Source organism: Schistocerca americana, chromosome 9, assembly GCF_021461395.2.
Source record: "Schistocerca americana isolate TAMUIC-IGC-003095 chromosome 9, iqSchAmer2.1, whole genome shotgun sequence".
Taxonomy (NCBI): Eukaryota; Metazoa; Arthropoda; class Insecta; order Orthoptera; family Acrididae; genus Schistocerca; species Schistocerca americana.
In genome coordinates, this window is record NC_060127.1 from 171,495,930 (window position 1) to 171,511,855 (window position 15,926).

A 15,926-nucleotide genomic window follows, 5' to 3' on the forward strand; every position below is an offset into this window, starting at 1 on the left:
GCGTGATGATCAAACCTACCACTAACAAATCTAGCAGCCCGCCTCTGAATTGCTTCTATGTCCTCGCTCAATCCGACCTGATAGGGATCCCAAACGCTCGAACAGTACTAAAGAATAGGTCGTGTTAGTGTTTTATAAGCGGTATCCTTTACAGATGAGCCACATGTTTTCAAAAGTCTACCAACGAATCGAAGACGGTTATCCTCATTGCCCACAACTGCCATTACATGCTTGTCCCACTTCATATCGCTCTGCAATGTTACGCCCAAATATTTAATCGACGTGACTGTGTCAAGCGCTACACTATTAATGGAGCATTCAAACATTACGGGATTCTTTTTCCTATTCATCTGCATTAATTCACATTTATCTATATTTATAGTTAGCTGCCATTCTCTACACCAATCACAAATCTTGTCCAAGTCATCTTGTATCCTCCTACACTCAACGACGACACCTTCCCGTACACCACAGCATCATCAGCAAACAGCCGCACATTGCTATCCACCCTATCCAATAGATCATTTATGTAGATAGAAAACAACAGCGGACCGACCACACTTCCCTTGGGCACTCCATATGATACTCTCACCTCCGATGAACACTCACCATCGAGGACCACGTGCTCGGTTCTATTACTTATGAAGTCACTCACATGCTTGGGAACCAATCCCATATGTTCGTACCTTAGTTAGGAGTCTGCAGTGGGGCACCGAGTCAAACGCTTTCCGGAACTCAAGGAATATGACATCCGTCTGATACCCTTCATCCATGGTTCGCAAGATATCATGTGAAAAAAGGGCGAGTTGCGTTTCGCAGGAGCGATGCTTTCTAAAGCCGTGCTGATGCATGGTCAGCAATTTATCTGTCTCAAGGAGATTCATTATATTCGAAGTGAGAATATGTTCGAGAATCCTGCAACAAACCGATGTTAAGGATATTGTCTGTAATTTTGGGGATGCGTCCTTCTACCCTTCTTGTATACAGGCTTCACCTGCGCTTTTTTCCAGTCGCTCGGGACTCTACGTTGGGCAAGAGATTAGCGATATATGCAGGCTCCTACACACCATTGGCGTGAAATTACGAATGTATCCGAATTTTTTGAGCAGACGTATCTGTGGCAGGTGGAACGGCCATCAGAGTACAACAACAGTACCGCTCGTGTTTAGTGTTGTTGCCAGGCCTGGTAAGCTACGAGTACGTAAGGGACGTGAACAGCGTTGGATGTTTATTGACCACCGCCGAGTCCATGGGAACGCCCTGTACTCATGTGGGACAGTGCTACCAGCGGCTGGGAAAGTTTGAAGGAGCTTGTGGAATATCCAGACCAGTGGGGCTTTCTGATGTGATGCAGGGCCGATGTTGCACTGAATATGGTCCTGAGGGCTGGCACTCTCGTCTGACGATGTCCGACCGCCGCAAGGGATGATCCCCACTGGGTATCCGCACCAGCTATGCTAGAACAAATTATGTCGGAGAGAGGTGGCGCAGTCTTTAGCGCACTGGACTCACATTCAGGGAGGAAAATGGTTCAAACCTGCGTCCGGCCATCCTGTGTTAGGTTTTCTGTTATTTCCATAATTCGCTTCAGGGAAATGCTGAGATGGTTCCTTTGAAACAGTACTGCCGACTTCCTTCTCTGTCCTTCCCGAATTCGACTGGACCAATGACCACGCAGTGTGGTCCCCTCCCCAAAATCAGTCAAACCAACAAATTATAAACTGCCTGCAAAAATTTGTGTCAGCCTACACTTTTGATCTGTACGTGGCAACTGGACTGTGGTGGTGCTGTCATTGGGAAGCATGGCCAGCTGATGAACGGCGTCACACTGTTTTCAACGATTAATAGCGTTTCTGCTGTGGCGCGGATGACCATCGTGTCGGCCGGGGTGGCCGAGCGGTTCTAGGCGCTACAGTCTGGAACCGCGCGATCGCTATGGTCGCAGGTTCGAATCCTGCCTCGCATGGATGTGTGTTATGTCCTTAGGTTTAAGTAGTTCTAAGTTCTAGGGGACTGATGACCTCAGAAGTTAAGTCCCATAGTGCTCGGAGCCATTTGATATTTTTTGAGAAACTCTCATGGCCAGTAAGGTCCCAGTTATCTCGGACGTTGACTTTAACTCAGTGCATGTATGCAGGATCTCAAGGTACAGTTACAACAGTTGTATGCCAGTTTGGCTCAGGAGAAGATACAATGGTTTAATGACATCCTTTCAAACTGAATCACTGAATGCCTACATCAGAGTGGTATGTGGCCTCATACTGGCAAGTTCGTTCTTCACTTGACTTGATATTGTAATCACAGAAATAACATCGCATACCCTTTCAAATGGCGGAGTTTCATTTCGTTTCCCCCGCCATTTCTGGATGCTTGATCTCTTTTGTCAGGTTGCGAATTTTACCGATAAATGAGCAGTATTAGTGGACGCTAATGCCACGAAAAGGTATTGGGATGGTGTGTACTGGAATTTGTACGCCTCGGAGTCCATATGCAGATACGAGCCGGCCCGCAACTGCGTGGCTATGATATATGGGCGGCTTGATGCGCCCAGAGCCCGTTCCTCCGACACGGCTATGGGCACAAGCCGCACGCACCGCAATCAATGCAGCCGCTGTGGGCTGAAAATGGGGGCGGGTCTACCGCGACCGCAGAACGGAATTACGGCGGGCAGCGATAGCGGCAGTGCTGCGCGGCGCGGCGCGGTGCGGTGTCCCCCAGGGCTCTGTACTGCGGCCGGTGTTACTGCGTGCCTTGCGCTGTCGCACATACGGTTATTCACCACGGGAATAGCTGTGTGCTGTCGCGGTCTCTGAGCTGCAGCAGATCATAGGACAGAATAATAGCCTTTCATATAGGGTGCTGCTGAAGAATACTGAAGATTAGATGAGTAGATCGCATTACCAGTGAGGCTGTACTGAATCATAATGTGTAGAAAAGATGTTTATGTGAGTACTTGACTGAGAGAATGGAACCGCTCATAGGGCACATACTTAGGTGTGGGCAGCTGGACCAAATCAGTCTTACGGCTGCGGGCCACGACACAAACCAACAACAGCAACATTCTCAGAATGTTCTTCCTCAGATTTTGGCCTATACTGATATTAGCAGTCTTGTTTTTAGAGATTTCTTCCTTTGTACGTGTTGGTCTGGGCTTCTTATGTGCTTCTTACTTCATCCACCACGCATTATTTTGTTACTTCCTTCACATAATTTTCTTCGTGAACCCCAATTTTCATGTGAAATTTGCACTAATCTCGTTTCTCCTGCCTCCGTTACCTCAGTTCCTCTTCGGTTTATTTCCAACCGGTTTTCTACGTTCGTCACACCGTTAATTTCTTTTGACAGGTCCTATAATTGTTATTTATGTTAGCAAAGAAAAGAAGCGTCATTAGCAAATCTCATCCTTGATTTTTTTGTACCATGAAATTAAATCTCACTTCTGAAGCATTCCGTTCTCTTCTCTGCATCTTCTTGTACTTCACTTGGCTCTTCATGACTAATGCTGATAGATGCGAATCGACTGTTCTGCTGTGGTGGCCCGCTCTAAAAAAATTCGCTTTTTTCTTTGAAGGGAAGGCGTATCTAAAGTCCGGACAGAGATAATAGTTTCCTTAAGAAAACTTTTGTTAACGAAATATGAAATACCTGTATCTTTTAAAAAGTACGTGTATGTATGTTCAATACCACCTCCTAAACTATTGAATCGACTTCAATCAAACTAAGTGCACGTACCATCGGCTGTGGGCTACGAACCACCAACTCTAAAAATGTTGGAGGTGCAAGTGAAAAAGAACCATAACACACCGTGCTGAAATACCCAGATTTTATTCATCCAGTATTTCAGAATAGGAGCACTTGGTGACTTGTAACATGCTGGCAGCCCCTACAAAATGGAAGAGAAATAGTTGATCGGTTACTCATTTTCGCTGCTCGTGCAGTAAATCTTCCGCACTACGCATGAGATTTTAATTTCTTTCTTCTTTACTACTAACTCTGATCGCAACTACTTTTGGAACTGGTGTCAGTGTATATCATAGTACAACACGTACAACGAAGAGCCAAAGAAACTGGTACACCTGCTTAACATCGTGTAGGGCCCCCGCGAGCACGTAGAAGTGCCTCAACACGACGTGACACTGATTCGACTAAATGCTGAATTAGTGCTGGAGGAAATTGACACCATGAATCCTGCAGGGCTGTCCGTAAATCCGTAAGAGTACGAAGGGTTGGAGATCTCTTGTGAACAGCACGTTACAAGACATCCCAGATAGGCTCAATAATGTTCATGTCTGGGGAGTATGGTGGCCAGCGGAAGTGTTTAAATTCAGAAGAGTGTTCCTGGAGCCAATCTATAGCAATTCTGGTCGTGTGAGGTGTCGCTCTGTCCTGCTGGAATTGTCCAAGCCCGTCGGAATGATCAATGGACATGAATTGATGCAGTTGATCAGACAGGATGCTTACGTACTTATCACCCGTGAGAGTCGTATCTAGACGTATCAGGGACCATATATCACTCCAACTGCATACACTCCACACCATTACAGAGTTTCCAACAACTTGGACGGCCCCGTGCTTATATGCAGGGTCCATGGGTTCATGAGGTTGTATCCCTACCCGCTCGACACAATTCGAAACGAGACTCGTCCGACCAGGCAACATGTTTTCAGTCATCAACAGTCCAATGTCGGTGCTGACGGGCCCAGGCGAGGTGTAAAGCTTTGTGTCGTGCAGTCATCAAACTTGAGTGGGAATTCGGCTCCGAAAGCCCATGTCGATGATGTTTCGTTGGATGGTTCCGACGCTGACACTTGTTGATGGCCCAGCACAGAAATCTGCAGCAGTATGCGGATGAGTTGCACATCTGTCACGTTGAACGATTATCTTCAGTCGTCGTTGGTCCCGTTCTTCCAGGATCTTTTTCCGGCCGCAGCGATGTCGGAGATTTTACCTGATGTTCACGGTACACTCGTGTAATGGTCCTACAGGAAAATCCCCACTTCATCGCTACCTCGAAGATGTTGTGTACCATAGCCCGTACGCCGACTATAAGATCACACTCAGACTCACTTAAATCTTGATAGCCTGCCGTTGTAGCAGCATTATCCGATCTAACAACTGCGCCAGACACTTGTGCTATGTAGGCGTTGCCTACCGCAGAACCGTCTTCTGCCTGTTTACCTATGTATTTGAATAGGCATGTCTATAGCAGTTTTTTTTTTTTGGCGCTTCAGTATAGTGCAGCAGATAAGACACCATAAATATAGATGTGTTTGAAATTCTGCCGCATCAGGCAAGGGACTCCAATTTATTACTTCTTTACTACTAACTCGATTCGCAACACATTTCCCAGACAGTATCTACGTGGTTTTGTCTTTTACTATTTATTTTCCCAGTTTGATGTATAATTATGTCCAGAAAAAAGCATATAACGCCTCTTCTTCTTGATGATATGGTTTGATTTGTACTTGGCCTCGGCTAAAACTCGGCGACAGTCGGTAGAGTGTTGAGATCGTTACCAAATTACGAAGACGACGTTACACAAAATAAAAGTGCTGAACCGAAATGTTGACGTGCGTGGGATATTTACTTCACCAAGAATCGTAATTAATCGTTCGTAATCGATGTTTAACTGATTAATGATGAAATATTAATGATAAAACCAATACAGTCACATCCACAACAAATTCCGTACAAACTGGTCGTAATTTCAAGAATCTAAGAAATCGTAACAGTGGGCTTGTTATTTGAGTCAATTATTCTACACAAGCGCCGAGCGCTACAGTCAAATATTATCGCTGCGCGTAATTATTACTCGGGAGTTTCATGTCAATAATTTGATAGAATTTTAAATCACAAATGCACGACTTGGCACGAGAGGGTGTTTTATTGCACCATATCAGTCACTTCGTAACCGAGCCTTCAGAAGAAAACTTTCCCAGGTGTTGGGGGGATTTAAATTATATGTTTCGGACCTGTCACTGTAGTTCCATAAACAACTGGCTATTATGAATGAAAATTGTCTATCAGTGTTCGTTGCCTAAATCACTGTATAAGTAATGTTTACTTCAATTATCTACTTAAAAGTTCACTTTATTCTAGTAGGTAAAAATCCTCCGTTCGAATTCTAAGGCCGTGATATTTGAAGTCAGAAGATCGTATTACTGCGTCATAATAGATCGCAATTATTCAATCTCAAAAACAATCTAAGCGCTCCTACATGTACTAGCATTCAAATATGTGACCTGTTTCGGCTAACTCTCGTAACGTAGTGACAATGCATTGAATTATACTTAGACATTACTCACGATTCCCAAAGAGTACTCACACGGAGTATTCTTTGGGATCGTTGGTTCTACTTCGCGAATGTTAATTTATGCTAATTTTGCGATTTATTATGATTTTGATTCTAATTTTAATGAAATTTAATCTTTCTTTCGTAGATTGCTAAATTGTCAAGTATTAGATTCCTGATTTAATTACTTGTTATTGTCCTAATAATAGTGATAAATGGAACTTCGTTCGCTTATTCCGTTTTCTGGGAATTTGGGACTTGGGGGAAATCTTTGGGGTATTGGGAGCTAATTTTTGATTTTTATTTCTCTTCTGAGGAAGTGACATTACAAGCAGAACACCTTGAACGACTAGAGGTAGCACATTCATATTCACAGGACATGTACGTTAGTGTGTTCTGCAGAAATTATTAGGATTTGAAACATGTCGATCCGCGCGTTCAAAGTCAACATCGATGATGCGGCACAACACCACCTACCGGTGATACGTGCCTGAGGCTGTCATCACTATGAGCCGATGGTATGGGTCAGTGTGACTTGAGCAGACCTCCAATATGCCTCGTACACGTATGCACGAATCAAACCATCAAATCAGTGAGATTGAAATAGGCTGCATTATTGCGAAATGGCTGCAGGAAAAACATGAAGACATAGAAAAAGATATGATTGTCGGAAGGACAGACTCAGCATACAGGAAGGTCAAAACAACATTAAAAGCAACGGTGGTAACATTAAGAGTGCAACGGGAATTCCACTGTTAAATGCAGAGGAGAGAGCAGATAGGTGGAAAGAATACTTTGAAAGCCTCTATGAGGGTGAAGATTTGTCTGATGTGATAGAAGAAGAAACAGGAGTCGATTTAGAAGAGATAGGGGATCCAGTATTAGAATCGGAATTTAAAAGAGCTTTGGAGGACTTACGGTCAAATAAGGCAGAAAGGATAGATAACATTCCATCAGAATTACTGAAATCATTGGGGGAAGTGGCAACAAAACGACTATTCACGTTGGTGTGTAGAATATATGAGTCTGGCGATATAGCATCTGACTTTCGGAAAAGCATCATCCACACAATTCCGAAGACGGCAAGAGCTGACAAGTGCGAGAATTATCGCACAATCAGCTTAACAGCTCATGCATCGAAGCTGCTTACAAGAATAATATTCAGAAGAATGGAAAAGAAAATTGAGAATGCGCTAGGTGACGATCATTTTCGCTTTAGGAAAAGTAAAGGGACGAGAGAGGCAATTCTGACGTTACGGCTAATAATGGAAGCAAGGCTAAAGAAAAATCAAGACACTTTCATAGGATTTGTCGACCTGGAAAAAGCGTTCGACAATATAAAATGGTGCAAGCTGTTCGAGATTCTGAAAAAAGTAGGGGTAAGCTATAGGGAGAGACGGGTCATATACAATATGTACAACAACCAACAGGGAATAATAAGAGTGGACGATCAAGAACGAAGTACTCGTAAGACAAGGCTGTAGCCTTTCATCCCTACTCTTCAATCTGTACATCGAGGAAGCAATGATGGAAATAAAAGAAAGGTTCAGGAGTGGAATAAAAATACAAGGTGAAAGGATAACAATGATACGATTCGCTGATGACATTGCTATACTGAGTGAAAGAGAAGAAGAATTAAATGATCTGCTGAACGGAATGAACAGTCTAATGAGTACACAGTATGGTTTGAGAGTAAATCGGAGAAAGACGAAGGTAATGAGAAGTAGTAGAAAAGAGAACAGCGAGAAACTTAACATCAGGATTGATGGTCACGAAGTCAGTGAAGTTAAGGAATTCTGCTACCTAGGCAGTAAAATAACCAATGACGGACGGAGCAAGGAGGACATCAAAAGCAGACTCGCTATGGCAAAAAAGGCATTTCTGGCCAAGAGAAGTCTACTTATATCAAATACCGGCCTTAATTTGAGCAAGAAATTTCTGAGGATGTACGTCTGGAGTACAGCATTGTATGGTAGTGAAACATGGACTGTGGGAAAACCGGAACAGAAGAGAATCGAAGCATTTGAGATGTGGTGCTATAGACGAATGTTGAAAATTAGGTGGGCTGATAAGGTAAGGAATGAGGAGGTTCTACGCAGAATCGGAGAGGAAAGGAATATGTGGAAAGCACTGATAAGGAGAAGGGACAGGATGATAGGACATCTGCTAAGAAATGAGGGAATGACTTCCGTGGTACTAGAGGGAGCTGTAGAGGGCAAAAACTGTAGAGGAAGGCAGAGATTGGAATACGTCAAGCAAATAATTGAGGACGTAGGTTGAAAGTGCTACTCTGAGATGAAGAGGTTAGCACAGGAAAGGAATTCGTGGCGGGCCGCATCAAACCAGTCAGTAGCCTGATGACCAAAAAAAACAAAAAAACAAAAAATTGCCATGAATGTGATACATCCGTCCCGGAAATAGCTTCTCGTTCGGGGTGAAACGTTTCATCAATCCAGCGGGTGTGTGCAGAATGGTGCATTGAAGGCCGTAGTACACTTCGAGGTGGGTCAGAGATCACCTCACGTGAAGATCTACACCTCATCCCAGTAGCACTGAAGGACAGATCAGCGTCCCCCTCGGCTCTGGCGCTACAATGAAACGGTGTAACACATTGTAAACTGTCAGGGATGACAGTCCGTCACCGTTTATTACGGCATGTCCATTTCTTTGCCTACCGCAGACGATTACGCAGAAACATGCTAGATGCTAATGGTGCACGGACTGGGATAGCATCAGGTAATATTTTTGGACGAATTCAGGTTCTGTTGTCGGAAAATGAAGGCCACATTTTGCTTCACTGCAGACAGAGGGAGCGGCATTACAGTAACTGCATTCGCACAATACATATAGTGCTATTTCAAGTCCTTATGGTGTGAGGTGCTGTTGGGTATAGCTCCAAATCACAGTTGGTGCGAGTCCTGGGCTCTGTGAGCAGTGTGACCTATGTTAATAAACATCCTGTGACCTGTATCCATGCTCTTTCTGTATGACACCCGAGACGCCATTTTTTCAGCAAGGCTATGCGCTATCACATGTGGCTTCTTGGTGTCACGACACCCTTTTGCCCTGGACCGCCAGATAACCACACTTGTTGCCAATTGAAAATCAGTGGTATACGCTGGAACCAGGACTGGAGGGCTGTGACCGAGCGAGGTGGCGCAGTGGTTAGACACTGGACTCGCATTCGGGAGGACGACGGTTCAATCCCGCGTCCGGCCATCCTGATTTAGGTTTTCCGTGATTTCCCTAAATCGCTCCAGGCAAATGCCGGGATGGTTCCTTTCAAAGGGCACGACCGACTTCCTTCCCCGTCCGTCCCTAATCCGATGAGGCCGATGACCTCGCTGTCTGGTCTCCTTCGCCGAAACAACCAACCAACCAACTGGAGGGCTGTGACGAAATGCCAACCACCACAGATGAATTTTGAGCCAGGTGAATGCAGCATAGATGACTATGCCATAGGACGCCATTCGCGCCTTGTACGCGTCAATGCCATCACGGAGGGAACAGGTTATCAGGGTCCATGGCGGACTCTGTCCCTACTAGGCAACTGGACACGTGCTGGACTGAGGTGACTGATGCTAATCATTTCTACAGAACATACTAGTGTACATGACCTATGAATGTCAACATCCTATCTCGCAGTTCAAGAAAACCTGTTCTTTTTTTTTGAACATGAGTGTTAATAGTTTTGTAAGTATAACACAGGGAAAAAGACCTCCAGGAAGCCCCACCTTCATGTGGTGCTGCATGGACTAGGTGAAGCGCTATGGGCCACACAAAACTACTTACGCGGCGGACCCTAGCAGCCTAACTGCACCACAAAAATAATTCTATATATACCACTGAAAGTATCCGCATAATCGTATCATATACAATCTCTTTCAAATTCTGAAGGAGGCAGGGGTAAAATACAGGGAGCGAAAGGCTATTTACAATTTGTACAGAAACCAGATCAGTTATAAGAGTCGAGGGACATGAAAGGGATGCAATGGTTCGGAAGGGAGTGAGACAGGGTTGTAGCCTCTCTCCGATGTTATTCAATCTGTATATTGAGCAAGCAGTAAAGGAAACAAAAGAAAAATTCGGAGTAGGTATTAAAATCCATGTAGAGGAAATAAAAACTTTAAGATTCGCCGATGAGATTGTAATTCTGTCAGAGGCAGCAAAGGACTTGGAAGAGCAGTTGAACTGAATGGACAGTGTCTTGAAAGGAGGAGATAAGATGAACATAAACCAAAGCAAAACGAGGATAATGGAATGTAGTGGAATGAAGTCGGGTGATGCTGAGGGAATTAGATTAGGAAATGAGACACTTAAAGTAGTAAAGGAGATTTGCTGTTTGGGGAGCAAAATAGAGGATATAAAATGTAGACTAGCAATGGCAAGGAAAGCGTTTCTGGAGAAATTTGTTAACATCGAGTATAGATTTAAGTGTCAGGAAGTCGTTTCTGAAAGTATTTGTATGGAGTATAGCCATGTATGGAAGTGAAACATGGACGATAACTAGTTTAGACAAGAAGAGAATAGAAGCTTTCGAAATGTGGTGCTACAGAAGAATGCTGAAGATTAGGTGGGTAGATCACATAACTAATGAGGAGGTATTGAATAGGATTGGGGAGAAGAGAAGTTTGTGGCACAACTTGACCAGAAGAAGGGATCGGTTGGTAGGACATGTTCTGACGCATCAAGAGATCACCAAATTAGTATTGGAGGGCAGCGTGGAGGGTAAAAATCGTAGAGGGAGACCAAGAGATGAATACACTAAGCAGATTCAGAAGGATGTAGGTTGCAGTAAGTACTGGGAGATGAAGAAGCTTGCACAGGATAGAGTAGCATGGAGAGCTGCATCAAACCAGTCTCAGGACTGAAGACCACAACAACAACAACAATCATAAAACATATATGACGTCATATATACTGAAATGTGTGAAAAAATAACTTTTGCTTATCCAAGCTGCACTCATCCAGTGTTTCATAATGAGAGTACTTAGCGACTTCCAACAAAATTGATGCTTAGTTCGAAACATTTCCTAAACTTTTTTTGATTTCATGCTTAACGTCAAATATTTAAATTATTTGTAGTCAGAAGCTTGATGCTTAGGGGGATGATGTTGAAGCATAACTCAGGAACATCTGGAGCAATCTGAAACAAATTTGTTAGATACAGGACTTATTAATTCTGTGACGGCCCAGAGGCTCTGCATGGGCATTTCGGAAACTGCACGAGTTGTCGGGTGTTTGGGGACTGCTGTGGTGTCTTCACCATGTGGTGAAAGCACGTCCAGACGTCGTTGGGTGGGCGGCCATCTCTCATTACAGATGTACATTGTAGCCTGGGCTGACAGGAACTGTGATGGAACTAACATAGGACTTTAACGCTGGGCAGAGTGCAAGTGTGTCTGAATGCACAGTGCAACAAACATTCCGCAGCCGACGACCCATGCATGTGCCAATGTTAACACAATGACGTCGGCAACTACAATTGCAATGTGTACGTGATCCTCGGTATTGTATGCGGGCATAGTGGCGGAGCAATGTGTGGTCTTATGAATCCCGACACCTTCTTCATCATGCCGATGGAAGGGGAACAGCTCCTTGACACCTGTAATGTGGGAAAGAGGCAAGCTGGCGGCTGCTCCATTATGTTCTGTGGAACATTCACGTGGGCTTCCCTTGGTGCATTGGTGCTCGTGTAAGGTATCATGACAGCCAAGCAGCATAGTACATTGGTTGCAGACCACGTACTCCCATTCATGAGGATCATGCTTCCCGAAGGCAGAGCCATTTTGCAGGAAGATAATGCGGCATATCACAAGGCCAGGAGGGAGCGGACTGAGGAACACAGTTTCAATTGATGTGCTAGCTCCCCCCCCCCCCCCCACCGCCCCCTCCCCCCCGGCCCCAACTCGCTAAATCCGAACCCGATCGAACACATCTGGAATGTGATTGAAAGTGGCGGCAGAGCTTATCGCCCCCATCCAAGGAAAGGAATATATGGAATATATGGGAGTTAGGTGACATGTGTGTGCAGATGTGATGCCAATTCCTTCCAGCGACCTACCAGGGCTTCAGGGCTTCTATACCATGACGGGTCGCTGCTGTTATCTGCGCCAGAGACGGACATACCAGCTTATTAGGTAGGCGGCCATAATGTTCTGGCTGATCAGTGTATTTCTTGTACGTAGTTGACTTGGGACATTTGATCTGCAATTTGTCTCTAATTAAATGTGTGAAACAGGTCGCGAAATGTGTACTGCAGCAAGCCAATAATTTTGTCAGTGTGTATTGGGATCTGAGGCGAAGTCATATGAATTTAAGATCCAATATGTAGCCGTATGGGTGAAACAGCAGAGAATGAGACATGTATCTGTGCAATATATGTCACATAAGCACTTTTTCAGCATGTCCTAATCCCCTGGATCGACTTCAGCCGAACTTAGTACGCACACACTGATGGAAAAGAAAATCGCAACACGAAAAAATAATTAATGTAGAGTACTCAAAATTAGGATTAAATTTGTGTAGGTAACATAGATAAGTGATTAACGTCTCAAGTTCACAAGGCAATGCCAGTGCGAGAAAAGCCATCGCAAATGTGAAATGTTGGTAAATTAATAACCGACGTTGCCTCCAGAATGTTGAATAAATCGTATTGAGTGAATTTTGTCATAGAGGCGCCGGATGTCAGTCTGTGGGAGTTCCATGGTCGGCCAATACAGGGATGGTTAAGACACGTGAGTTGGTGTCCCATGATGACCCATATGTGCTCGACTAAAGACAGGTATGGTGGTCGAAGAGACGAAAGCAATGTGTCGACATTCTGTGAAGTATGTTGTGTTACAACAGCGGTGTGTGGGTGAGCGCTTCCTGTTGGAAAACACTCCTTAGAATGCTGTTCATGAACGCCAACACAAGAGGTCGAGTTGGTGTCCCATGATGTCCCATATGTGCTCGACTAAAGACAGGTATGGTGATTGAAGAGACGAAAGCAACGTGTCGACATTCTGTGAAGTATGTTGTGTTACAACAGCGGTGTGTGGGTGAGCGCTATCCTGTTGGAAAACACTCCTTAGAATGCTGTTCATGAACGCCAACACAAGAGGTCGAGTTGGTGTCCAATGATGTCCCATATGTGCTCGACTAAAGACAGATATGGTGATCGAATAGACCAAGACAACATGTCGACACTCTGTAGAGTACGTTGTGTTACAACAGCGGTGTGTGGGTGAGCGTTATCCTGTTGGAAAACAGGATGATGTCCAGTTTTGCAACCAATGTGCGCGGGATAACTACCAGAGTGCCCCAGCTGTTATATGAAATCGCACTCTAGACGATCACTCAGTTTTAGATTCAGTTTGTCTAGCACACAGACAGGTTGGTTGCAGACTTCAACTGGGTTCCTCCTAACCAATACACGGTCACCACTGACGCCGACGCAAAACCAGGTTTCACCCCAAAACACAACAGATTTGTTTTAATATTTGCCGTAAAAGTAACTTATTAGTGGATTTTCATTAATATCAGTCTTTCTTCCTGTGTTATTGACTCGAGTGGTCTTTTATTTGTGAGTCTACTTTCGTCGTTCGTCTAAGCCTCGCGCCTCGGTGGTGTGTTTACATTTTGCGGCGTGCACTGCAGCTGTAGCGGTTATAAGCTAATTACTGACAAACTTATTTGTGCTCTGTAATACAGTTATTAAATTTAATAGATTTCAGCGGTGTTGCGTGTCGTTTGTGGCGAAATAACGACTTAATAAACCTTTGCAATCGTTCGCTCGCTGTGATTTATAGAGTTTTCAGTGTGTTGAAGTCGTTTAGTAAATTTCGTGCCTTAGTTTTCAACTGACGTTTATTATTCTTTCTAGTGAAATATTTCAGTAAAATTTTCATTTAGCGTTTTAACTTCGCTTAGTGTCACAGTGGTCGTATTAATTTTTTGGTTGTAGCTAATAATTTTGTGTAGTTTTGCTGGTATTGGAATCGGCTGTGTTGTAGTAGTTTTAATACAAGTAGCTGTTTTCTTAGTAGGCAGAGAATTTCGAGACCCTTATTGTTAGTTCTTAAATAGTTCTACTGGTGTAACTGAACTTTGGTAACGTATAGTTTTTTTTTTCAGTAACTGTAAAATTTACCATGCGTGAAAAGTGTGGGCTCTGTCGTAGGTTTGTGAGTAGTGGATTACGGTGTGGGATTTGTTCAAAGTATTTTCATTGGGGGGAATGCAGTGGGGAAGCCAGTGATCATTTTAGGGAGATCCTCTCCTGGGAATGTAGAATCTGTAGTAGAAACAAGTTAATAGAGGAGCAGGAGCGTAAGATCTGTGCCCTTCAGGTGCAGTTACACTGCGCAAAGGAGGAACTAGATAGGTTGAGGAGGGTAAAGGGTGGTGAGGAATGGGAACTGGCAGTTGGCAAGAAGGGAACTAGGAAGAGGAGGTATTCAGACAGTTTTACTTTGCGTACATGCAATAGATACGACCAACTGTCAGAGTTGAGTGGAGAGGAGTCTCGTGTAGCCGTAGATGTAGGTAACTTGCAGCAGTCCTCAGCAATTAGGAGGCCTAGGTTAGTTGCAAAGTCCAGCAGAAAGAAGGTTCTGCTGCTAGGTAGCTCCCACGGTAGAGGTGTGGGCCAGCAGTTGCAGGAAGTGTTGGGGAGTAAGTACCAGGTCACCAGCATTGTGAAGCCTAGTGCAGGTTTGGCTCAGTTGACTGAGAGCATAGGGGAGTTATGTAAGAATTTTACGAAAGAGGATCAGGTAGTGATAGTGGGTGGAGCAGGGAACAATCCCGATAGGGACGGGGAATATGATGTCAGTGGTGACTTGGTTAAGATACCTACTCAAACTGGTGGCACTAATGTGCATTTCGTACAACTGTTTCAGCGTCATGATCGGCCTCATCTTAATGCGGCTGTTAGGCGCGTTAATGTGGGGCTGGGGAGGGCACTGATAGCGGAGGGCATGGATCACATCTCAGTGGTGCCAGTTGGGTCTATCAGTAGGTGGGGTTTCACTAGGCATGGCCTGCGCCTCAATGGGTATGCGAAGGGGAGGCTGACTAAGCTTATAGGTGACAGTGTAGTGGGTGGTGGTGGTGGTGGTGGTGGTAGTGGTATCACTCATGGAAAAATTCCTGTAGTAGTTGGTGCTAGAGGTGCACCTTTTTTCGACTGAAGTCAGCTGATAGGTATACCTGCTTAAAGGAAGTGCCTCTAAGTAAGGGCTCACCTCCAGAGGTTGTAATGTTTCCAAGTAGAGAAGGATAGGTATACCTGCTAAAAAGGAAGTGCCTCTAACTAAGGGCTCACCTCCAGAGGGTGTGATGTTTCCAAGTAGAGAAGGAATTAGCATATTTCATCAAAATATAAGAGGTATTAGAGATAAAGTTAGTGAACTGCTAATAGATGTTAACTCTGAAATTATTGGTATATCAGAGCACCACTTAAATAATTTGATAATTCAGAGGCTTCCTCTACCAGGCTACAGATTAGCTGGCTGTTTCTCAAGGAGTCCCTTGCGGGGTGGGGGGGTGGCTCTGTAGGTAAAAAATAGTATTTCATTTGAGTCCATAGACGTATCACGACACTGCACTCAACAGATATTCGAAAGTTCTGTAGCATTAGTTGAATTTA